Here is a 25,830-nt window from a genome sequence, read left to right as displayed (position 1 = left end):
GAGGCTGGGATTAGTGAGAAGTGGAAGTATCTGTGTCCATAACTGTGTTAGGGGCCGGCTCCAGAGGTTGAGAGGGCCCACACTGCAAGCATGATCTGGAATAACTCCTTCGGTCACTTTCGCAATGACTTTCACATGTGGCCATGAATGGGCAGAAGGAGAAGATGGGGTGTAACCGGAAGGAGGGGGAGGGGGATGGTGTACACCTTACCAGCTTGTCCAAGCGTTGGAAAATGGGAAGGAGAACTGAAGACAATGCCTTGTCTAACTTGTTCTGCACAGTTCTGTCAATCATGGCTTCTATGCCCTCATCGTAGAAATAGTCTTCATCATCTTCTGGGCAATATGCGGCCAGATCCTGGTCATATGTCTCGTAGTCAGACATGTCGCAAAGGAGCTGTGAACACCCCAGTCAAAAATGCCCAGCAGGGTAGCAAGGTCAACCAAATATGGATAGGAGGGGATTGGAAGATCAGAGTCTGGAATCTATTGCAGCCCTGTTCAGCTTAGAAGCAGGGCATGAGGAGGGAGCAATCATCTGGTGCAGGAAGGCTCAGGGAACCAAAAGTCTGTAGCAGGACTAAGTAGAGAAAGGAATCACTCTATCAGCTTGAAGGACAATTGTTTGTAAAAAGGTTGCCAATAAAGGTTCTTCAAGAAGAAAAAAATGTCAGTACTTTAAATAAGTTTGGAAATTAAATATGGCAGAGTAAAAAAAAATATTCTTTGGCCCGGATCCAGAACTTTCCTGTTGATTCCCTTTTTTTGCAGCCTTGTGGAAAAAGGTAGGGCTAGGACCTTTCTCAGGATTTGCCCGGCGCTAACCGCCCTTGTACCATTCAAGTTTACCAAGCAATGAGGCAGGCGCCGGAGACCAGAAGGCAGGAAACAGAAGTTTATTCCGACGGAGCAGAACACATCAGATCAGACAACAAGGTATCGTCTCGAGGTGCTCAAACAGCCTCTCGGAGGCCTAGCCTCTTATACACTGGTTTATGGCATGTGACCTTTCTTTATTACAATCAGAATCTTTGTAAAGCAAGGAAAAGACATCCCCATAATCCTCGTGTCAATCCCACCCCCATATACCTTCACAATAGAGGTCCTCAACCTGCTGATAAGAGGAGGGGGTCATCACGCAGCTGAGTGTTCCGTCGAGTCTTAGGATGTGTGCGCCTGATCATATCACAGGGGGTGGGGAGGCCTGGATCAATAGAGGGTCCTTTGAAGGAGAGCGACCTCATACAATAAGGGGCAGTAAATGATATCTCCCGGCTTAGGCAATGGCCTCGGACCTGTGTGGACAGTCGGACACGGGGTGAGGGGCCATCAATGGAGTGGTATTCATGCTGCGTGGACAATCCAGTGCAGAGGGGAGGTTTATCAACAGAGGGGCATTCATGGGAGGAGAGGAGGTGTTGGTCAGGCGCTGGCGTGACTCCCAAGGACAGGGTCATGCAGAAGGGTCATGCTCATAAGGAGGAGGGAGGGGGAGCCAGGGTGCGCGGAGGATGCTTGCTGGGTCAGAGGGGCGCGCTGGCGATCGCTCGTGGACAGGGAGACCATGATATCTAAAATGGCTGCCGTGCACGTAGTACATAGGTGACAAGCTGGCGCAGATGATGTTCAGATCGCAAACTAAAATTCCACAGTCCTCCCTTTTAACATGTCTCGCCAACTTGTCAGTTCGGATTTATCCCCATAAGGCCACGTATTTCTACTTCATAGAGGGGGCTCATGTGCTCATTTCGGAAGTCCAAAGTCTTTGGGCACATACAGTTAGAAACAAGGCCGCACAAAGGTGGCAGACATTGGATACCTAGGCAACACCCACATAATATTACAACAGGTATCAGCACGAAGGAAAACAACTTCCAACCCCAGTTCTTCAGAGTGTCCCAAAACCAATTCCCAAGCGACCATCCTTCCTGTTCTTGGTGAACCTCTGAGGAAAGTCTGTGGAGGTGTTCGATGGCTTTGTAGACTGAAGGCGAGTTGTCTGGCACGTAGGTGCAGCAGCTGGATCCGATGATGCGGCATGCTCCTCCTCGGTCAGCTAGGACCACGTCTAGGACAAGACGATTTTGAAGGGTCACAAGGCGGTTCGCCTGAAGTTCCGCAGTGTTGTTGGCGAGGATGCCAGCCGTGATGTTGATCGTTGTTTCTACTGCCTGGGTCAGGTGTCGGATAGCACGGCTGTTTGCCATTGGGCCCCACAGAGGAACAAGACCCTTTGCTGCATCCAGGAACTGTGCTCCGGTGGAGTCGGCTTGTCCAAGGTCGTCTGCACGCCTCTGCCGGTGATGGTTGGCAGGGGCTACATATGTGGGTGGAAGAACGAAGGCAATGTAACAGATACCCCTCCAACCCTTCGGGAGCCAGGTGTAAGCTTTGGTGCCACACACAAAGTACATGTTCGGAGAAGCAACAAAGGAAGGGGGGTCAGCTGAGTCCAATGTTCTGGTGATTCGGCAGGCGCTGTGACCCACCAGCTGCGTTCCATGGCCTTCGAGACACACGAGACCTGTGACATTGATAACAGACAGGGCCACAGTTAGAGTGGCGGTAGTTTGTTTTTGCAGATGAGTGAAGGTGGTTCTGGCTGGATTGTGGAGCACCTGTACTTCGACTCGTTCTTTGGCTGGAATGTCTTTGATGAAGGTGGCGCCTGCGAGCGCAGGACACAGGGCAGCAGGGGTCTTTCCTGTTTTGTTCAGCCAGAACCCAGAGTAGAAGTGTGACACTGTCCGGCTGGAGGTGGCGTTGTCCTTGTGGCTCTCTTGCATGAGGATCAACCAGGCGAGGCAAGAGCCGTGAACTGAGAAGGGTGAAGGGATGAAGGGGATGGAGTGTCCAGTGGCATGCGGGAGCAACCCGCAGATCCAACAGTTCGTAGCATTCGCAGCAAGGTTGTGTTGGTGCAACAGTTGCACGAAGGAATTGTTCCAGAATTCCCTGCGCCTTTCTCGGAGCTGAGGCGACAGAGAGATTAGGTGATGCTCTTTCAGGGGTGTCGGCTGTGCAGTAGGTAACAATGCCTCATGGGCCGGTGTGCTTTCCTCCAGAATCCAGAAGGAGGTCATGAGGAGGAGGCAGAAGAGGAAGACAATGAAGAGTGCAATTGTCTTTGATTTGTGCAAGTTGTCAGTCTTTGGATTTCTATACTGAGTATTTCCTGTTGCTTCCATCATCTTCATATCTGGCGCTTCCATCATCTTCTTATCTGGCGCTTCCATCACTTTCAAGGGGCTCGGTAGTGGGCAGAACCACAGACTTCGTTTAGCTTCTCTCCCGGCAACCCTTGATTGTGTTTAGGTCACCGTTCTGAGATTTAACTTAGTCCGTGGCCTACTTAGCCGAAACTCCCTCCTTTCGACGCAGGAAATACCCTTCTCTGGATGGCACAGTGGGATCAGAGAATTTTGCAAGTTCGAGTGCCTCAGTATCGGGATAACAGTCCAATATCGGTCGGTCTTTGCTCAGGAGCTCTTCTTGGGTGTTGACGTTTTCTGTCGTGGCCAGGTTTGCAGAGACCTTCCGGCAATGATGCGCGTGCAGCCAGTGCTTCTTCCCCTCCACTCGGAGTGCCGTTCGGGTGGTGATCAGCACTTGCCAGGGGCCCGTCCACCGAGGTTCCAGACTCTTGGTTCGCTGGAAATTTCGTATCAATACGAAATCTCCCGGTTGGATGTCATGGCCGGGGCCCCTGGAAGCATCGGGGATGGCCTGCTGCACCTGTTGATGAATGACAGACAACGTTTTAGTTAACTTGCACAAATAATCAGATAGTAGGACGTCCGGGACGTCATGAATGGAGGTCGGTTTGGGAGCAGTCCAGAGATTCATCGGTCGCCCAAACACGACCTCGTAGGGGGTCAAATGGTGCTTGGTGGGAGTGGAGCGCATTGATAACAAGGCCAGAGGGAGGGCATCCGGCCAGTTAAGTCCAGTGGTGGCCACTATTTTTGCCATTTTCAGCTTCAGTGTGGCATTATGGCGTTCCACTAGACCGGCGGATTGGGGGTGGAAGACCGCATGAAATCGGTGCTTCACCCCCAACCCTTTTAGGATTAATTGGATCACCTCAGCTATGAAGTGGGGGCCATTGTCGCTCCATAAAATTCGACAAAGGCCATAGCGAGGGAAGAATTCCTTTAGTAGCACTTTGGCAGTAGTCATGGCAGTGTTGTCACGGGTTGGATAGGCTTCTACCCATTTGCTGAAGGCACACACAATGACTAGTACATACTTCAGGCTTTGGCATCTCTCTAGTTGGATGTAGTCCATCTGAAGGACCTCGAAGGGGTGATTGGGGGTCCCAAACCCTCCCCGGGGTACTACAGTTCCTTTCCCGGGGTTGTGTTGCAGACAGATAAGGCACTGCTGAACTAGGCGTCTGGCTGAATCAGGGATTTTGTCGTTATGCCAGACTTTGGAAATGAGTTCGATCATGGGTGCAGATCCTATGTGTGCGGGGGAGTGAGCCATTGTCAGTATGGGAATCAGATATGAGTCGGGCAGCAACCATTTGCTTGCATCCTTCGTTCGCCAACAGCCCTCCTCATCCTTCAAACCCACCCTTGCCCACTTAGTCAGTTCGTGAGGGGTGCTGGCCGACTGTATGTCTCTGATCATTATCCTTGTGTCACTCCATGTTTCTGCTTGTGACCTGGTCATGTACATGCGTGTCACCGTCCTATTCTCGGCTGTGGTTCGTGCAGTGATGTCGGCCAATGCATTCCCTTGTCCGACCAAGTCTGTCACCCTTTTGTGTGCCTGACATTTTATCACCGCTAATCGTTTGGGGAGGAGAACTGCTTCAATCAGAGCGGAGACTAGATCTCCGTGGAGGATCGGGGTGCCGTGGGACGTCAGGAATCCCCTCTCCCTCCACAGGAGCCCAAAATGGTGGACCACTCCGAAGGCATACTGGCTGTCCGTATATACGTTCGTGGTGGTCCCTGCGGCTAGGATGCATGCTCGGGTGAGGGCTATCAGCTCTGCTGCCTGGGCAGATCGTTGTGTGATGCAGGCTGTCTCAACTACTGTTCGGGCTGTCGTTACTGCATAGGCAGCTGAAGTGGTGCCATCTGGGAGTTTGATGCATGAGCCGTCTACCCATAGCTCTCCATCGGGGTCAGGAAAAGCAGTGTCTCGGAGGTCAACCCTACTCCTAGTTTGTTCGTCCGTGAGGGTCACACAGTCGTGGATGGGAGGAATGTCGGGGTCATTTTCAGGCAGGGGTAACAATGTGGCAGGATTCAAAGTCGTGCATCTCTTTAGTGTGATGTGGGGTGCAAGCAGAGTCAACTCGTACCCTGTCAGTCGTGCGCTAGTCAGGTGTTGGGTCTTGGTCTGGTTCAAGAGGGTGTCGACTGCATGGGGTACTAGCACTGTGAGGGAGTTGGAAAGTACAATTCCCTCGCTCTGACGGATAGAGACAGCAGCGGCGGCTACTGCTCGAAGGCAGGCAGGCAAAGCTCTGGCTACAGGATCAAGAGTGGCGGAGAAGTAGGCACAAGGGCGCTGCTTAGGACCAATTGATTGAGTTAGGACAGACAATGCGCATCCCTCCCTTTCGTGGGTGAAGAGGGAGAAGGGTTTGGAGTAATCCGGGGTTCCTAGGACAGGCGCTGAGCAGAGTGCATCCCGTAATTCCTTAAAGGAGGCTTGACACTCAGCGGTCCAAGGAAGCGGGGAGGGGACATCTTTGGTCAGCAGGGCAAGTAATGGTTTCACAATGAGGCTGTAATTAGGCAACCACTGTCTGCAAAAAGAGGTTAGGCCAACCAAAGAGCGGACCTGCTTTTGTGTTTTTGGGATGGGGGTGTCTAGGATGGTTTGGATTCGGTCGGGTGTAAGTTTCCTCCCTTCTTTGGACAGAAGATGGCCTAGGTAAGTCACCTGTGGCTGACAGAACTGTAACTTCTTTTTGGAGACTTTATGGCCATTTTCTGCAAGAAAGTGTAGGAGTTGGACGGTGGCTGTCGTTGCAAGCGGGGTGGTGTCGGCCGCCAAAAGGATATCATCGACATATTGGATCAACACCACTCCCTCTGGTGGCTGGAAGGCATCCAGCTGTCTTTTGAGGGCCTGGCTGTAAATGCTGGGACTTTCAGTGTACCCCTGGGGAGCTCTACAAAATCGGTACGAGCGGGATTTTAAAGTGAAGCCGAAGAGATAACGGCTGTCTGGATGAATGGGGATAGAGAAAAACGCGTTCTTAAGGTCGATAACAGTGAAGGTGGTGGCAGTGGACGGGATGAGGGTCAGAATGGTGGTGATATCGGAGACTACAGGATATTGGGGTACAACCACTTTGTTAATCTCTCGCAAGTCGATGATGAAGCGGTACGCTTTCTCATCTCCTTCACCTTGCTTCTTAACAATAGGTAGGATTGGGCTGTTGCAGACGTTGCTAACCACCTCTTCAACCACTCCTGCATCTACCAGAGACTGAATGATCGCTACCAGTGCCTTCTCACCCTCTGGCGATATCCGATATTGCGGGAGTTTCGGGAGCATAGCGTCCTGTCGTACAGTTATGTGAATAGGATCAATCATCATTCGCCCCACATCAGAGTCATTTTTGGCCCACAGGTACGGAGGTAGGGTGTCAAGCAGGGACAGGTCAGCGTCAGTTATGGAGCACATGTGTCGTGGGGGACGGGATCTGGGCATGTCTGGGTTGTCGTACAGGATGACTCGTATTCCATCTGGGGAACACCTAATGGTAGCTCGAAAATGTTTCAGTAAGTCAATGCCCATAATGGCGTCAGGGGAGTTGGAGGAGAGTAGAAATGTCGCGTCAGTGGTGTTGTTTTCTAGGTCAAAGGTAATAGGTACGGACAGGGGGTTAGTGGAGGGCGTTCCATCGAAACCTATCGACGTTATGTGTGAGCCAGACAAGGGTGCCCTTGGAATCAGTCGTTTTGATAACACACTACGTGTCGCCCCAGTGTCTACCAAGAATGGAGACTCTGTACCCAGGACCTTAGCGGTGACATAAGGACCTTGCTGGTCAACACAGAGCTCGACTGGATCCCTCCCTTGCCCCTGGCAGTCCTATGCAAAGTCGGGGGCATTTTCACCTTCGGACAGCTGATATTGGTTCTGTCGGGGACGGTCAAATGTGTTCAGTCTCCCTGATCTGTCATTGCTGGTGTCGTTGGTGCTCCCTCGTCCTTGTACTCTATTTCTCGGACCACCTGCCACATCCCTGGAATCCCTATTTCTATTCATCTCTAGCAGAACCGGACACTGGGATTTCCAATGGCCGAGCCCTTTGCAGAAGGCGCATTGGTCATTGCTAATGTCTCTACGTCCAGTGTGGGGTGCTGGGGTGTGATCTTTAGGAGGTACATCTCTGGGGGTGGTTGATTGGTAGTTCCCTCTTTGGTGTTCCCGTCCTATCGCTATACCCTGTATCTGGGCTATCATTACCCTTTCCTTTAAATCTTTCTTCTTTTTCTCGGACGCCCTATCATTCTCATTCTTTTGGTGCTCGTAATACTGAGCCATCTGAAGGATAGCTGCGGGTTTGGAGGCCCCCCAACTACTCTCACTCGTCTGCAGTTTTTGGGAGACTTCTTGTGTTAGTCCCTTTACATAATTTTGCACAAACAGGTGCTGTCCGGTTGCGGTGGTCATGTCTTGGCCACTGTAGTCGGAGAACACTGTCTCGAATCGGGAGAAGTATTCTGACACATCTTCCTGGGGTTTCTGTCGACAGGCCGTGACTATCGACCAGTCTACTTTTCTTTCCGGGACCAGTGTTTTTAACTTCTGAACCAGTTTGTCTGGGAGTTCCAGTATGTCTTTCACTGGTTTACTCCCCGGCTCTCGCTGTCTATCTAGTTTACCGAGTTGGTCCCAGGTATGTCCAAACAGATCCGTGTGGTCAGCCTTCCGGATTTGCTTCCACACATCAGCTGGCAGGCATAACCCAAAGAACAAGTCAATGTCCGCTAAAGTCATTATTGTCGAACCCAAGGCTGTGCCTAATTCGGTATAAAATGCCGTCGGGTTCTTTCTTAAATCGGGCAGGGTTTGTTTGAAGGTTAGGATATCCTGTCGGTCCCATGGTTGGTAAACCCAATTGTACACAACCCTCCCCTTTGCATTTTCATTATTAATATCATCGCTCGTTCCCTGGCCCCGTGGCGGGATCCAGTAAGGAGCCGCTTCTCTGATAGGCATCATAGTATTGGCTACTTCTGCCGAGGTTGTTTCAGGGACCGTAACCTTGGCTTCTGGTTTCTGTTCCGCGAGGTGGCGGAAGACCTCAAGCATTTGCATGAAGAGCTCCGTCGCCTCACGTTCAGTCCCATCTCCAACATCAATCTTCCTATACAGTGTTGTTAGTTTAGCGGGACCCTTACTCTGATACCTATCTTCATACGCGTTCAGGGTGTGGTAGCTGAATCGCAAGATGAAATGCCGTCTGTGGCTGTCGGCATGTGAATTATATATGCTCATTGTGTATTCTTCGCTCTCCCTTCGTTCTACCAATGTCTTTGCTATTTTGTTGATCCCATCCCGCTCATCTTTGCTTAACCTACTTAGCCTGGTTGATGATTGTTTGCTAGCCTCGGGGTCGTCTGACGAAGTTGTTAATGTGGCTGGTGCGGAGGCCGTGAGGGCCGGTGCACTAGCACTAGGGTCACTTTCACTCACACTCGGGGTTTGCAGGTTTTGTTGGCTGGGAGCATATGGAGGGGGCATGTAGATGATTGGGGGACCTAGCAGTAACTCATCGTTTGCCCGTTGTTTGGAGGGCAATTCAGGGTAGAGCGCAGAGGGGGTCCTAACAGGGCATTGGCCTGTTGACCCTGATTCTTGGTTTTGTGTAGCTTCTTTTCTTTCTTTTATTTCCTCTTCTAGTTGCTTTGCGGCCAGGTGGGCTGCCTTTCGTAATTCTTTCCCTATTTTTGCTTCTTCTCTTTTCTTTCGTTGTTCCGTTTCTTTGCGCCACATGCCGATACTGTCGAGCATAGTGGGCGTGGTCTTATTCTTCTGGAGCGCTATTTCTAAAGTTCTTATTTTATTTTCATTAAAGGAACCTATCAGTGGCCACTGACTTTCAGGGTTCTTTTTCGTATATTTATGCCATAGTTTAGTGTAAGCTATAGCGACTAGTCCATACTTAGTGAACATGTCCTTATTAGGGGTGCCCTCCAGTGGAGCTGGATGGTTCATCTCTAATAAGCGGTCCGGGCTAAACAGGCTACCAACCAGTGGGGAGAAGATAGGCATGACGGATTACAACGGGGACAAAAGTCTGCACTACCTATCTTATCACGGCGGGCAAAGACTAGACAGAATATTTCTATTCTCCGTTGTTTGCCGGCGGTGAATACCTCAAACGAACCAATACCGAACAATCGGTCAATCAAAACAATTCAGTGGGGAGAATAAGTGGGCACGAAAAGTTATCGTTACCTACTCTTTCTCTCCCTGCAAAGAGAGACCTTGTTCTTCCCTGTTTGCAGAAAAAGAATCTCCAGACAATAATCCACGAACGACAGTCCGGGAAACAGTGGGGGAGGAAGATAGGCACGACGGGTTACAACGGGGACAAAAGTCTGCGTTACCTATCCTTCACTGTTTGCAAAGAGAGAGCCTGTTGTTTTTCTCCGTTTGCAGACAGCGAATCTCCAGAGGTTTCAACAAAGCGTAATACTAGTATTATCCAAACAAAACAATTTTTTCTCAGTTCGTCGTGTTTACACGACCTTACCCGGACCGCATGGACGGTTTCCTGTCCTCTGGATCCAGCGCCCGATCGTCCTCTCTCCTTCGTGATGTTCGCGGCACTCCTGATGGTTCCCAGTCAGGACCGTAGATCACTCGAGAGAGGTCTGTTCAGAACTAGTGAAGGTCGGATGATCGGCTGTCAGACGAGGGTCTATCGGACACGAGCTCTTCCCGATCGTTGCAGTCGTTCACTCTGTCATCGGGACCTCTCCCACTGGATCCACGTGTCGCTGATGGGCCCCACGCTTTGGGACGCCAATTGTGGAAAAAGGTAGGGCTAGGACCTTTCTCAGGATTTGCCCGGCGCTAACCGCCCTTGTACCATTCAAGTTTACCAAGCAATGAGGCAGGCGCCGGAGACCAGAAGGCAGGAAACAGAAGTTTATTCCGACGGAGCAGAACACATCAGATCAGACAACAAGGTATCGTCTCGAGGTGCTCTAACAGCCTCTCGGAGGCCTAGCCTCTTATACACTGGTTTATGGCATGTGACCTTTCTTTATTACAATCAGAATCTTTGTAAAGCAAGGAAAAGACATCCCCATAATCCTCGTGTCAATCCCACCCCCATATACCTTCACAATAGAGGTCCTCAACCTGCTGATAAGAGGAGGGGGTCATCACGCAGCTGAGTGTTCCGTCGAGTCTTAGGATGTGTGCGCCTGATCATATCACAGGGGGTGGGGAGGCCTGGATCAATAGAGGGTCCTTTGAAGGAGAGCGACCTCATACAATAAGGGGCAGTAAATGATATCTCCCGGCTTAGGCAATGGCCTCGGACCTGTGTGGACAGTCGGACACGGGGTGAGGGGCCATCAATGGAGTGGTATTCATGCTGCGTGGACAATCCAGTGCAGAGGGGAGGTTTATCAACAGAGGGGCATTCATGGGAGGAGAGGAGGTGTTGGTCAGGCGCTGGCGTGACTCCCAAGGACAGGGTCATGCAGAAGGGTCATGCTCATAAGGAGGAGGGAGGGGGAGCCAGGGTGCGCGGAGGATGCTTGCTGGGTCAGAGGGGCGCGCTGGCGATCGCTCGTGGACAGGGAGACCATGATATCTAAAATGGCTGCCGTGCACGTAGTACATAGGTGACAAGCTGGCGCAGATGATGTTCAGATCGCAAACTAAAATTCCACAGCCTGGGTAGAGGTGACTCCAGCGATCAGATAAGGAAGCTGGCTTGCGTACAACGAGACGTGTAGGCAGGCTTCCGTAGAGAATTCTTCTGTGTAGCCCAATTGGGCTACACACGCGACCTCGCTCCCAGGAGGGGCCGGATCAAGTACGGTTGCGCGAGGAGCACGAGACTGCAGCGGGGAAATGGACTACAAGGACAAACATGAAAAAGTAAGAAATAAACAAGAAGGAACGAAAAAGAGAGGGCACAACTTGGGCCGATACCGAACAGGAAGGGAAAGAGACAGCGACAAGGTCTGTAGGAATGATTGTGTAAGGAGCACCGATCGAAACAAAAGAAATGTATCAACCTTGGCAGCGTTGAGGCAAGTCATTGGACGCGCCGGAGAGATTAATGAATCAATCAGCACAATAAAGCAGTACAGTAATGAAGTTTAATATATAGAGAATGTTTCTCAGATATGCAAAATAGAGATGCAGTTATCTTGACTGCAGAGGAGCAAAGAAAGAGGTAGAAAGATAGTTCCTCTATTTTGTATATGCTAGACACTGTTGATTGGTAGAGGCGTTGTTCAAAGTCTTGTGTGAAATGTAGTGTATTTCATGTTTACTGTTTTTAATTGGCTGCTTTGATTTTGAGTAGTAAAGATTAAGAACCATATTCAGAGCCTCCGATGCTGCCATAGAATTACATTACACAAGGACACATTCGCTTTTGGTAGGCACAGGGAGATTAAGGGATTTGCCCAGAATCTCAGGATGTTGAGCCCACGCCGAGGCTAGAACCTGTTCCCCAGACATCTGCGAGCTAAAGTAATCGACCACCTCTTCTCAAAAACACAGTTTATGTGTCACTTACAATGCTTGCGATATGGTTCTTTTTAGATAAAACATCAACTCTTGTTTATGAGGGGAAAAGGGGCGCCCTGTTGACTCTTACATTGAGCATCATGCAGGTGAAACTTTAGGATTCAACGATGAATGACTTCCATGTATTACTTACATACGTGCCAACATTTTGGAAGAGGTAAGTGGGAGATTAAAAAAAATAATTAATCAGGAGAATGTATTTCACCCCTTGACTTCTATTGATGTCTGTATCAGGTTTATTGGAATTTATGGAACCACGCAACCTCTGTATCATCCTCAACTCCTCTCTGTCTATGAACCGCAAAATCAACACTGTATAGTCCTCCTGCTTCCATATACTTCGCCTGCTCAGAAACATCATCAAATGGATCCCCACCGAGAACAGGAGAATGATTACCCAGCATCAAGTTTGACTATGGCAACGTACTCTGCGCCGGCATGACCGAAAAATCTCCAAAAGAAATTGTAGCTCATCCAGAATGCCTCCGCTAGACTCATCCTGGTATCCTGGACATCCCCCACACAAGCCACATCTCCGGTCACCTAAGAGACCTCCACTGGCTCCTGATAAACAAAAGAATTAACTTCAAGCTCCTCGCGCATGCCATACAAAGCCCTCCACAACACCAGACCTGAATACCTCAACCACCGCCTATCCTACACACCAACCAGATATCTCTACTACGTCCAGTGACCCTGGCCACTATCCCGCGGATCTGCAAGAACTCGGCTAAAGGAAGATTCGTCTCCTACCTTGCTGCGAAGACTTGAAATACCCTACCTCTGCACCTCAGGCAATCAGCGTCACTGCCTCAATTCAAGAAGAACCTCAAGACCTGGCTCTTCGACTGAACTGCAATAGCCCCCATCCTCCAGCGCCTTGAGACCCTCAAGGGTGATTAGTCACGCTCTATAAGAACCCTGATTAATTGATTGATTTCCATTTTAGTTAGATTTTATGACCCACCCAGAAAAGCTGAAGAATTTGCTCAGTTCTTTCAGACTAAAGTGAGATCTACTAAAATAGTAACTGGTAATCAATCCTGAAAACCTTCCTAAGCGCACCTACCCTGATGTAAATCTAATTGTTCCCATTGGCGGTCAGCACTGTCTTCCAAGCCAGCTTTATTATCTACAAAGCCATTACGATCAGCACCCCAGCTTATCTTGCAGACAAGCTCACCATCTTTGCAGTATCTCAGCACACCTACAGAATAAGAAGTATGAAATAGTTTTAAAGAAAACACAGCAGTAGGTCATTTCCATTTATGCACCTAGGATCTGTAACAGCATACCCATATCCATCATAACCATGGTAATGCTGCTCCAATTTAGGAAAGATTGGAAGACTCACTCTAAAGAACACTACATTACAATACATCAATCATTCACATCCCAGCTACCTCTCCTATCACTTGTTTACTTTTTGCTTGGCTTTGAACATGGACAGTTCTCTGCCGCCTTTTGGCTAGGTTTGCGCAAAGGCTAGTTCTGTGCTATGTACACATAAATCATGACATGCCAAGCCAAAAACATGACAACTGTTTTGACTAAATTTGGGGCAGTGAACTTCAGAAAATCATCACAAGGACCAAATCCTCCAACCATTTTATGGATTTGATTCCTGGCAATATTGTCAAAGACCTTGTTCTATGCATTCTTCTATACTGGACTAAACTAGTGAATCTCTCCCTCTGCTAGGGAGTGGTTCTTGACAGCCTTTGATGTGTTTTACCTAGGACCCCGATCAATATTGTGACCCTATACGGCTATAATCAATACATATCCCTATAATGGCATAACAATCAAGAGCCATATTTCAGAAACTCGAACTCCTGCGAGCACTGTAAGAACGACCAGTTCTTAGTGACATCTTTATTGACGTCTTATGTCCAAAAACTTCAGCAAACTCGGCACCTTTCAGGTATAAATTTACCAACGTTGCCTTAAGCAAACACACGGTGGTGGTGAATACTGGAGCAGAACAGCTGTCCCCTTGCAGAGAACCCAGCAGATGCGAGAAGCCCACGGACGCTGCCCCTCCTCCTTGATGCGCTGAGAAAGACGCTGTCTTTTCTCCTGCCGAGAAAATCCAGCTCCGGCGTTTCCAGCCTACCCTTGCGGGTGACTGGGATATCGGGTCCTGAGAGGAGATACCAGACCTCCTGCATTCTATTCCAGAGGTAAGGTGTTGACTAAACGCTTAGAGAGAATTCTTGAAACAAACTCTTGGCAAAACCAACTTAACTTAAATTGCTACTTACTTACTCCCTCCCATGTATTAGGCTTAGGTCAGGTATACCGGGGTAGACGTAGTTAGAAGCACCAGTTGAGGTCGTTAGCCAATTAATGTATATATTTTATTCATTTTAACTATATTATGGCTAAGAAACCATATCTATGCTTTTACAGTATTATTTCGTAATACTCCTTTTACTGTACACACTTTTCATAATAACAAGTCTTGCAATTGTGGCAATTCATTTCTCTTGCATGAGAAGGAAGACTGCTCAATAAATAATATCTTTTATTGAAAACGCCCGTCTCTCTATTCTCTGCACTCTGGTGAAAGTAAATCTGCACAACTGACTGAGTGAAATAGCTGTCCATTGTTTCACACGACTCTAGAGATTGACTCTTATTCTGAGGTATGAAAGGGTAATTGTGCCGTCAAGGGTTTTGTTAAACTGTAGAGTATTCAAAATTATATATTATTTTGTGGTCCTAAGCATTTGACACCACTGATGCACAATTTGTGTCAGACAAAGTTTTTAAACAAATAGAGCTAATACCAAACGGTAATAAAAAGAGAGAGCAATAGCAGGGTGTATGGAAAAGTTCTGTTTGTTTTAATTATTCACAAAACAAAAATAAAATATACATGGGTATACCATTTGTTGCAAAAGCTACAATAGGAAAAATATCAATAAAACAGCCTATTTGCAGCAATTGTTGTAGCTTATCCACCTATTTACAAGTTATATCATTAAAAGCAGTGGAATAAGCGCAGTTGACGTTTCGGTCTCTAGACTTGTGTTATGGAGACCATTCTCAGGACAGACAAATCAAATCATGAATACCATTTCTTATAGATAAATGAAGCTCATGGAGTTTTAATGGGCCTCAAATTCAAGTAGATGGTAGCGATGAGTGCAATCATCTGTAAAGACAGGAATCGACTGATTTTATATCTCCCTGTGTGAATTTGGAAGTGGCGCTGCTGATGAAAACGCACAGATAGTCTATACTTCAGTTTTCTGTGTATTTAAGCGAATTGCAGGCCCTCGATCACTTTTAAATGAAATTTACTTAAAGCGGCGGTCCTGGTTAAACAAAGGTCGAAGGCGATCCTCGCAGTTCAACAGGCAGCAGCAATTCGGCAGAATTTAGAGACCGAAACGTCGACTGCGCTTATTCCACTGCTTTTAATGATATAACTTGTAAATAGGTGGATAAGCTACAACAATTGCTGCAAATAGGCTGTTTTATTGATATTTTTCCTATTGTAGCTTTTGCAACAAATGGTATACCCATGTATATTTTATTTTTGTTTTGTGAATAATTAAAACAAAAATACACCCTGCTATTGCTCTCTCTTTTTATTACCGTTTGGTATTAGCTCTATTTGTTTAAAAACTTTGTCTGACACAAATTGTGCATCAGTGGTGTCAAATGCTTAGGACCACAAAATAATATATAATTTTGAATACTCTACAGTTTAACAAAACCCTTGACGGCACAATTACCCTTTCATACCTACCGCCCAAGCCCTCAAGGGTATATTGGGTTGCTGATTCTTAGTTGACACGTCTTATTCTGAGGAGAAAAGTTGTCATGTTTATGCGGTTGTCGGAAGCTGAATCCCTTCTTGTCTGAGCAAGGGAAGCTGATCACTTCCTATTCAGTCAAGAAAGTTTCCAGTGACCTCTGAGCTAGCTGGCGCAAACCTAAATTAAGTCTAACATAGTCAGTAGAGACCTAGAAGACCTCAGTCCTACGTCTACACTGCTGTTTATGTTATTCCAATGCGCAGGGCCTATAGGGAAAATAGGAACTACACTACATGGCGCCCAGCGTTTGGTAAGGCGATAAAACTAACGCAAGACGTTAGAGTAACTCAGTCGTGCTTTTTCACACAGACCCTTTCTCCCGTAAATACTCCAATAGACATCTGGAGTGGGTGAAAGGTTAAAACCCGCCGGAACTTAGTAAGAAAAAAAATTCCTATGTAGAGTTTCTGGTTTAGTCAACGTTGAAGGATACAGTGTTCCAAAATATTGTGCACCAAATATTTGTTTCCTTGGAAACCTGCTCTACAAACCTTCATTAATACAATGTCAGTAAATGGCAATAACAACGGAACCAATGAAGTCGCAGCAGACGCGAATCAACAGGGTCCCGATGTTACAGGGATTAATGAACCGGGTGCGATTATCATCCCGGCAAACATAAGAAAATCTATAACTTCAAAACTTATAGAAAACGGACTGATATCGCGAGGTGGTACAGTCATTTTCGTGATAGAGGCACACGAATATCGGCAGACAGAGGTATTCTATTCTTGGATAAATTTTCCAGCAGCAAATGCTACAACACACAAGTTCCACTATTACAAAATAGAGGAACCACCGGATGAATACGCTCCTTTTGAGGAGATTGAAATCCCATTAAAATACCAAGAGCACCTGCTCTGGTTTAAAGGCACCCTAAAACATAATGATCACATTACCAGGCTCGGTCCACTAGGTAGACCAGGAGCAACGTGGCCGGTTTTAGCCAGCTACACACCACATCCAGACATTGATAAAATGTCAAAAGAAGAACTTTTAGCACAGCTAAAATTACTAATTAAAATTCACAGACAGTTAGTCCAATATGTAATGCGGACTGCAACAGTCCAAACAGCGGTTAATATTCCACAGCTGACCCCTCATCAGGGGAACACAAATAAAATTACACCACAGAACATACAATCATGTCTTGGAAAAGCTCCCGCAAAATGGGAACAAATTCCTTTCTGGTTAGCACAGAAAATTACTCAAATAGAGGCAGTATTCCCGAATACTACCCCTATTGAGAAACACAGAATTCTGACTATCTGCCTTCCAATGGGGGTCGCACCACATGTGGAGGACTGTGACACTTGGGGTACAGTCTTTGCTTCCATTTACACAAAAACACATGGTGTTCCGTCCATGGTGGTAATACCGGGTGTGCTAAAACAAATTCAGAATGAATACGGTCCAGAACCTGCTTTAACTCTTGGTATGAAATTACTGAAAGACTTCAAGCAGGTCTCGGCTATATTACTAGCCAACATAAAAGGAGAAGCAGCATCTGCGGTGATCCGCCAGAAATTGAAAGAAACAGATATAACAGATCAACCAATTGAGCTTGTCAGAATCATAGAAAAATGCTATGAAGAATTAGGTAGAGATACCTGGGTGGGAAACCAGTAAAACCCCAACTACTCAAAAACCCTGAAAAATTATTTATTAAAAATAATCTAAACACTCCTAAAAAGAGCTGGGAAGGAAATAAACAATCCACTCCCAAAGAAAAAGTTTTCCAGTCCAGAGGAAGGTCTCCTCGGCGGAGGGAAAGAACTCCGACTCGAGAACACCAGTCTCCCCAGAGGGAACACTCTGAGAAAAGATATAACCTTAGAAATAGGGATAACTTGAAAAAGCCTGATAGATATCAAAGTATTGATACACGTCCCTCTCGATCTTTTTCGCAGAAATCGGAAAGAAGAGGACGGTCAGACCCAAGGGAAGAGCACACCAAGTCCAAAGACAAGGAACCTGCTCAAAGTAAAAGATTACAATTCCCAAGGAAGAAGGTAGCCAGTATTAGAGTAATCGATCATGCCGAGAATACTGAGGACACAGCTGAAAAACGGGGAGTGGGCACAGACAATGCTAGATAGTGCAGCAGAAATCAGCATAGCTCGCAAGATCCTGATGAGTCATCTGGAGACAGTGGACACGAATGAATACATTCAGGTAGAAACTGCAGACACCAGAGTTAGCGAACCTCATAAGATATACGAAATAACACTGCGTATAGAGGGAGATAAGACTAGAAAAATAAGGGGTCTATTTTGGGATAACCTCTCAAAAGGCTATGACATCCTGTTAGCCGAGAAAGATTGGCCCCCAGAGTTTGCCAGGGAGTGCCCTCATGGTGCAGAAATGATTATGCCTGCCTTCTCAAATCACATTCCAATTCACACTAAATATATATATGCAAGGAAATGGTCAGTAGCCCAGGCACCAGCCTTATATAAAAATCATGTAGGATGGGATGAGGACTCTCCTCCTCTCAAAATCCAGTTAAAAAGTCAACCAACTGCACAAAGGCAGTACCCGATAAGCAAGAAGCAAAAAAACAAGTCAGGGAGATTTTAGATCAACTTGAATACCAAGGGGTAATTGAAACATGCACCTCTCAAATGAACAATCCTTTGTTTCCTGTCTCCAAACCGGACGAATCGTACCGTCTAGTCTTGGACTACAGACACCTTAACTTATGTTGCAAAACATTTGCAGTACAAAATTCGCATAGTGCTGCACTAATGAATAACATAGTTCGCAAAAAGTACAAAACGACATTAGACATATCTAATGGGTTCTTTTGTCAAAATATTGCACCAGAAAGCAGGTACTTGACCGCTTTCTCAATAATGGGGTCACAGAAAAATTTCTGTAGGCTCCCACAGGGATTCAAGAACAGCCCAGGACTATTCTCAGCCAGAGTAACAGAGTTACTACAAATATATGATGATGAGGCATTATCTTATGTCGATGACATCTATCTTACAGACAACGACTTGGATACTCACTTGAAAAGAGTGAACACCATAATACTTGGGTTTGCAGCAGAGGGTTACAAATTCAACTTTAAAAAGTCAAGAATTGCCCATTTAACAGTCTTATTCTTAGGATATGAATTATCAAGTGAAGGAAAATGCCTAGCGGACAACTTCTTAGAGAAGTGCGCTGTACTCCAAGCACCAAAAACTCTGAAGAACTTACAATCGATTCTAGGCTTCCTGAATTTCGGAAGAACTTACATTCTAAACTACGCAGAGAGGATTAAACCTCTTTACGAATTAATAAAACCTGATTTTAAACCAATCAACTGGACTCAAAAACACACAGAAATTTTGAGATCACTGCAAACAGACATGTTAGCTAAAACAAAATTAGAAACACGTGACAATACACGCAACCTTGTAATTCGGGTCATCCCAGGAAGATGCAGATTCACGTACCTAACCTCTAATGAGGGAGAAACGGTACCAATAGCTTACAAATCACATTGGTACACACAAGCAGAAAAAACCTTCAGTCTCACAGAAAATACTGTAAAGGCAGTGCAAACTGCTATAGCGAGAGAACGAGCACTAGCACAAGGCAAAAGAATCACGGTTCTCACAGCAGAATCAGCCTTCGAGGCACTATTCAGCCCAGTAAACCTGCCTACAGTGTCACTGGATCCGAGAAGGATACAGTGGGAAAACTCTTTTGCTGCAGAAGACGTGAAATACTATTTCCCCCCGCACATGAAAAAACTGAATGATTTAAAATATGAAAATGAATTTCCTCTGCCAATCGAAATTCTCCCTTAGAACAGTACTACTGTATAATCTATACAGACAGATTTGTACAGCATTACAATGTAGAAGATAAATCCTACGATGCAGCCTGCGCGATTGTTAAAGGTCGCTGGCTCTGCGGTAAATTCAGACCGAAAATAACAAAAACTGAATCATTGAGAAAATGTTCGGCTCAGCGAGCTGAAATCAGATCTTTAAAGATGGCGCTTGAAAACGCCGAACGTGAATTCTCGACATTAATCGTGTGCGATTCGCATTTTTGCGTCAATTCTTACAATAATGATTTGCAGAATTGGGTTCAAAATGATTTCAAAGATGACACGGGTGCCACAATCAAGCATAAAATGCTTTGGAAACAAGTAGTTCTTTTTCAGAAAGAACTACAGAAGACTCACGTGATACACACTCTGAGTCATCAACGTGATGGCGTTCACGTTGCAGGGAATTCATTGGCTAATTCAGCCACAGCGGAAGCAACTAAACCGGCTTCCGTAGCCACAAAAAAGCGTTCAGAAAAATACATAGACGGGGAAACCATGCTGGCGGTAAAAACGTCTTCGAAAGGCAACAGTGCAGCACTACCTGTGAACTATCCACTCAATTATACATACGTAATTGATGCAAACTCCATTCCTTTTGCTCGAATCCCTGGAGTGGGGGATGGGGTAATTCCAAACACGAATCGGAGAATATTATTAATAGCAGACGCACACATGGGTGAAGGTCCAAGGCACAAACAGATGAAGGAATCTCTAACTGAATTACAATCAGCATACTGGTGGCCGGGGATGAGCCTGCACCATTATAAATTTGTAAAGAACTGTCCAGACTGCGACAGAGACCACAGTAACGAGTCAAGCGGAGTAATGCCATGGACATTTCTGAAGGTAGAATAGAGCTATCTACACTTGCAAACCAGCGTCCTATTAATTGTTTAAGACTACATTAATTAAAAAAAAAATGTGGCCCCAGCACTCGGCTGACACCAGAACTGTTATAAAAGATTTGCGAGTCTTTATCGGCACATACGCAATTGCCATGCTGCATTCTGACCAGGGTCCTGCTTTTAGCTCTTGAGCTTGTAAGGAGGCCATGACCAGCATGGGCATTGGATTGCGATTCTCTTGTCCCTTCCATCCTGAGGGAAACGGGGTAGTGGAAGAAAAAACCGAGACATAAAGCAATCTATAACGGCAAAGGTATTAGGTTCGGGTGATGGGTGGGTCAAGCATTTAACAAGTGTCCAACGTAGTCTTAACAACTTGCCAAGAAATTCTCTAAAAGGTTTCAGCCTGTACGAACTATTGTTCGGAACTAGAATGTATGTTCAGGACTTAAATAGTCTTGCTTCAGTGGTAGAAGATAAGAAAGAAGACTTTGACATCAAAGATCGTTTGGCTGTTTTACAGGACTTAAATGAAACAAGAAAAGCCCTGAGCAACATAAAGTTAAAACAGCCAACCACCACTGAAGACACACCACCTGTCCCAGCAAGACCTGTCTGGATTCCAAAGATTGGGGATCTGGTCAGAGAAAAAATAGCGGTGAAGAAGGAATTTGGGCCTTATTACAGAAAAGCAGTACCTGTCCTAGCAATCAACGGAACAAGATCAGTTGTACTACCGCCCCTTGCTGGTAAAAAGGAGAACAGAGTTGTATCAATCGACCTGGTAAAACCACAATCATGTGGCCTATAATCAATAGCAGGCTCAGTGGACTCCCAAGAAGTAACAGAATACCAAAATTTGCTAATATCCAAGAGGTTCAAACTGAAAGACTAATCACATTTGATAAACCTGCAGTGAAGAAAAAAGGACTATGCAGAAATACCATGGAACTTGCGCCTCTTGAAACACAAATTGAAACAGTTCGTCATGAAATACCAGTCTACAATGATGTGGCATCAGAATGTGCTAATGAAAGCCAAATGGGAAAAACAATTCCAACAATCGACAGAACTGCATCTGGCTACTTCATCAATTTCAACAACTTTTCTGAAGATCAAAGCGACCCTGAAGTGATGCCAGAAACAAAGACTTTTAAAGAAAAAGCAACAGATCTCTTTCAACAAGTCAAAGAAGCATATATAAATGCACCATTGATTGAGCATTGGATTGTATCTGGGGTACTTATACTCCTACTATGCCTAATTTTAGTTTTAATTTTAGGAACATTTATTACAGTTCAATGGACACAGCAAGTCAGAACATCAACTTAGTTCTGAAGCCTCACAAATCATCTCACATCGAGAAAAGAGAACTATCATCAGTAAATGTCACAGCCATACCAATACCCGGCGGGGTAGTTTGGGACCAGACAGACTATGAAATATATAGCCCGGTCGAGCTCTTGAAATATCCTCACCAATTTAAGGTTTCATTGAGTGACTTTGCAAAACCAAGTACATTCTCTGATGATTGGGACTTTAAAAGTATAAATGATATGATGTCGGATTTAGTGTTGTCAGCGAAATTTACAGAACATGATTATTTAAAAGGTTCATCTAATTATGAACAGATGTACTGTTTTACACATTACGCAGACCACTATTTACATAAATCTGCTCAACCTAGAAATGTTTTTAATTATAACCAATGGGAACATTGTGCTACTCCACCTAAAAGCAGTTCAAAAACATTCTATGAGAAATTCCATTTCACAGAAATGCTCAGCCAAATCCTAAATATGTCGAATGCCAGTGGTATCTCGAGTGTATTTAAGACAATTTTTTTGGGACTGTTAATACCATTTGAAGCAGTCCTGGGTATCTTTCCAAATTTTGTCCATTCGATCTTTGGCGGCCTACCACTACTTTTGAGACTCGTAGCAGGTATTGTATTTTTGACCCTCCTGCTCCGATATGGCAAACCAAAACGCAGACATGACTCCGGCAAGGATGGAAGAAACGATCCTAGCAATACGCTACCGGGACCGCATAACTAAAGTCCTTGGGATAGCCCGGCTAAGAGATCTGAATATGACCTGGTTTCTTTCATTCAGACCTATATGGCAGACCTGCATCTTACCTGTGCTTCGATGTATGCTATGCGGAGAGGAATGCGTGTTAGACACCTGTCTTGCACTACCATCAGCAATACCAATGGACGTCGATACTTTGCTAAGTCCAGAAACGGCTCACGCATCGTGTTGTCCCCAGCGGTTACCAATCCTGATGACGGCATTCGTTGAGACTCCTGCGCTACAACTAGGTGGTGGCAGTGAAGCTAGAAATGAAAGCAGCATCACCCAGGTACGACCTTCTGTGAGCATTGCTGATCCTGAAATCGATGATAGCAATCATTCATACAACTGCCAAGTTACAGCATTATCGAACTTGGTCGAACTGTCACCTGAATATGTCGACCAATTCTTTGCAAGCCTGTCTGAAATGATGTTCTCCCCTGAACAGAAACAATAACTTTTGGGAAACAATCCGGCACACAGTGTTCCCATGAACTCTGAATTCGGCCTTCAGCTTTGATTAAAAAAAGCTACTGAAAAGCGTTTTGAACTATTTTTTCCCCGCTCACCATGAAATTTTTTTTCTCCAAAATTTCCGAAATATTTACCTTTTTTCTGGCACACGTACTTTGCCTAAAGTAGAACTATTCATAAGGAACAGAGCTTTTATTTTTAGTAGATCTAGAGACAAAATATGAACTCAGCCTCTAGCACAATTTTAATGCAATAGTATTTACTATGTGATGAAATAGTCTCGGCCTTCTTTTCTGTATTTAGAGACATTTCATGTGTAATTCTTCGCAAAATCATTCAACTGAATGCATATGCAATATTTTTTTGAATGATTACTATGCTTGATGACGTACAGTACCTATTCATTTCATGTACACCATTTCAAATGCAAAATGTATTTTGGGGTGGGTAGAAATACACGTGCTTCTTATTGCTTTAGTTTTTAATAATTTGATGGACATAAATTTGTAGAGTGGGTGATGTGTTTTATCTAGGACCCCGATCAATATTGTGACCTCATGCCCCTATACGGCTATAATCAATACATATCCCTATAATGGCATAACAATCAAGTGCCATATTTCAGAAACTCGCCTCTGCAGTCCATGACAGTCCATGACACAGCAGAAGCCACTTCCTTAGATTCCTAGATAACACACCGAGTTCTTCGACATACCAAACCCCCAGCAACCTGGGAACCTGGGAAAGCCCCGCTTGCTTTGTTTTGATTAGTAATAGAACTCCTGCGAGCACTGTAAGAACGACCAGTTCTTAGTGACATCTTTATTGACGTCTTATGTGCAAAAACTTACGTCAAACTCAGCACCTTTCAGGTATAAATATACCAACGTTGCCTTAAGCAAACACACGGTGGTGGTGAATACTGGAGCAGAACAGCTGTTCCCTTGCAGAGAGCCCAGCAGATGCGAGAAGCCCACGGGCGCTGCCCCTCCTCCTTGCCGAGAAAATCCAGCTCCGGCGTTTCCAGCCTACCCTTGCGGGTGACTGGGATATCGGGTCATGAGAGGAGATACCAGACCTCCTGCATTCTATTCCAGAGGTACGGTGTTGACTAAACCCTTAGAGAGAATTCTTGAAACAAACTCTTGGCAAAACCAACTTAACTTAAATTGCTACTTACTTACTCCCTCCCATGTATTAGGCTTAGGTCAGGTACACCGGGGTAGGCGTAGTTAGAAGCACCAGTTGAGGTCGTTAGCCAATGTATATATGAATGTACATATTTTATTCATTTTAACTATCTTATGGCTAAGAAACCATATCAATGCTTTTACAGTATTATTTCGTAATACTCCTTTTACTGTACGCACTTTTCATAATAACAAGTCTTGCAATTGTGGCAATTCATTTCTCTTGCATGAGAAGGAAGACTGCTCAATAAATAATATCTTTTATTGAAAACGCCCGTCTCTCTATTCTCTGCACTCTGGTGAAAGTAAATCTGCACAACTGACTGAGTGAAATAGCTGTCCATTGTTTCACACGACTCTAGAGATTGACTCTTATTCTGAGGTATGAAAAGGTAATTGTGCCGTCAAGGGTTTTGTTAAACTGTAGAGTATTCAAAATTATATATTATTTTGTGGTCCTAAGCATTTGACACCACCGATGCACAATTTGTGTCAGACAAAGTTTTTAAACAAATAGAGCTAATACCAAACGGTAATAAAAAGAGAGAGCAATAGCAGGGTGTATGGAAAAGTTCTGTTTGTTTTAATTATTCACAAAACAAAAATAAAATATACATGGGTATACCATTTGTTGCAAAAGCTACAATAGGAAAAATATCAATAAAACAGCCTATTTGCAGCAATTGTTGTAGCTTATCCACCTATTTACAAGTTATATCATTAAAAGCAGTGGAATAAGCGCAGTCAACGTTTCGGTCTCTAGACTTGCGTTATGGAGACCATCCTCAGGACAGACAAATCAAATCATGAATACCATTTCTTATAGATAAATGAAGCTCATGGAGTTTTAATGGGCCTCAAATTCAAGTAGATGGTAGCAATGAGTGCAATCATCTGTAAAGACAGGAATCGACTGATTTTATATCTCCCTGTGTGAATTTGGAAGTGGCGCTGCTGATGAAAACGCACAGATAGTCTATACTTCAGTTTTCTGTGTATTTAAGCGATTTGCAGGCCCTCGATCACTTTTAAATGAAATTCACTTAAAGCGGCGGTCCTGGTTAAACAAAGGTCGAAGGCGATCCTCGCAGTTCAACAGGCAGCAGCAATTCGGCAGAATTTAGAGACCGAAACGTCGACTGCGCTTATTCCACTGCTTTTAATGATATAACTTGTAAATAGGTGGATAAGCTACAACAATTGCTGCAAATAGGCTGTTTTATTGATATTTTTCCTATTGTAGCTTTTGCAACAAATGGTATACTCATGTATATTTTATTTTTGTTTTGTGAATAATTAAAACAAAAATACACCCTGCTATTGCTCTCTCTTTTTAATACCGTTTGGAATTAGCTCTATTTGTTTAAAAACTTTGTCTGACATAAATTGTGCATCAGTGGTGTCAAATGCTTAGGACCACAAAATAATATATAATTTTGAATACTCTACAGTTTAACAAAACCCTTGACGGCACAATTACCCTTTCATACCTACCGCCCAAGCCCTCAAGGGTATATTGGGTTGCTGATTCTTAGTTGACACGTCTTATTCTGAGGAGCAAAGTTGTCATGTTTCTGCGGTTGTCGGAAGCTGAATCCCTTCTTGTCTGAGCCAGGGAAGCTGATCACTTCCTATTCAGTCAAGAAAGTTTCCAGTGACCTCTGAGCTAGCTGGCGCAAACCTAAATTAAGTCTAACATAGTCAGTAGAGACCTAGAAGACCTCAGTCCTACGTCTACACTGCTGTTTATGTTATTCCAATGCGCAGGGCCTATAGGGAAAATAGGAACTACACTACATGGCGCCCAGCGTTTGGTAAGGC

Source organism: Lissotriton vulgaris, chromosome 1_2, assembly GCF_964263255.1.
Source record: "Lissotriton vulgaris chromosome 1_2, aLisVul1.2, whole genome shotgun sequence".
Classification (NCBI taxonomy): Eukaryota; Metazoa; Chordata; class Amphibia; order Caudata; family Salamandridae; genus Lissotriton; species Lissotriton vulgaris.
Note: the sequence above shows the minus strand (reverse complement) of the source record.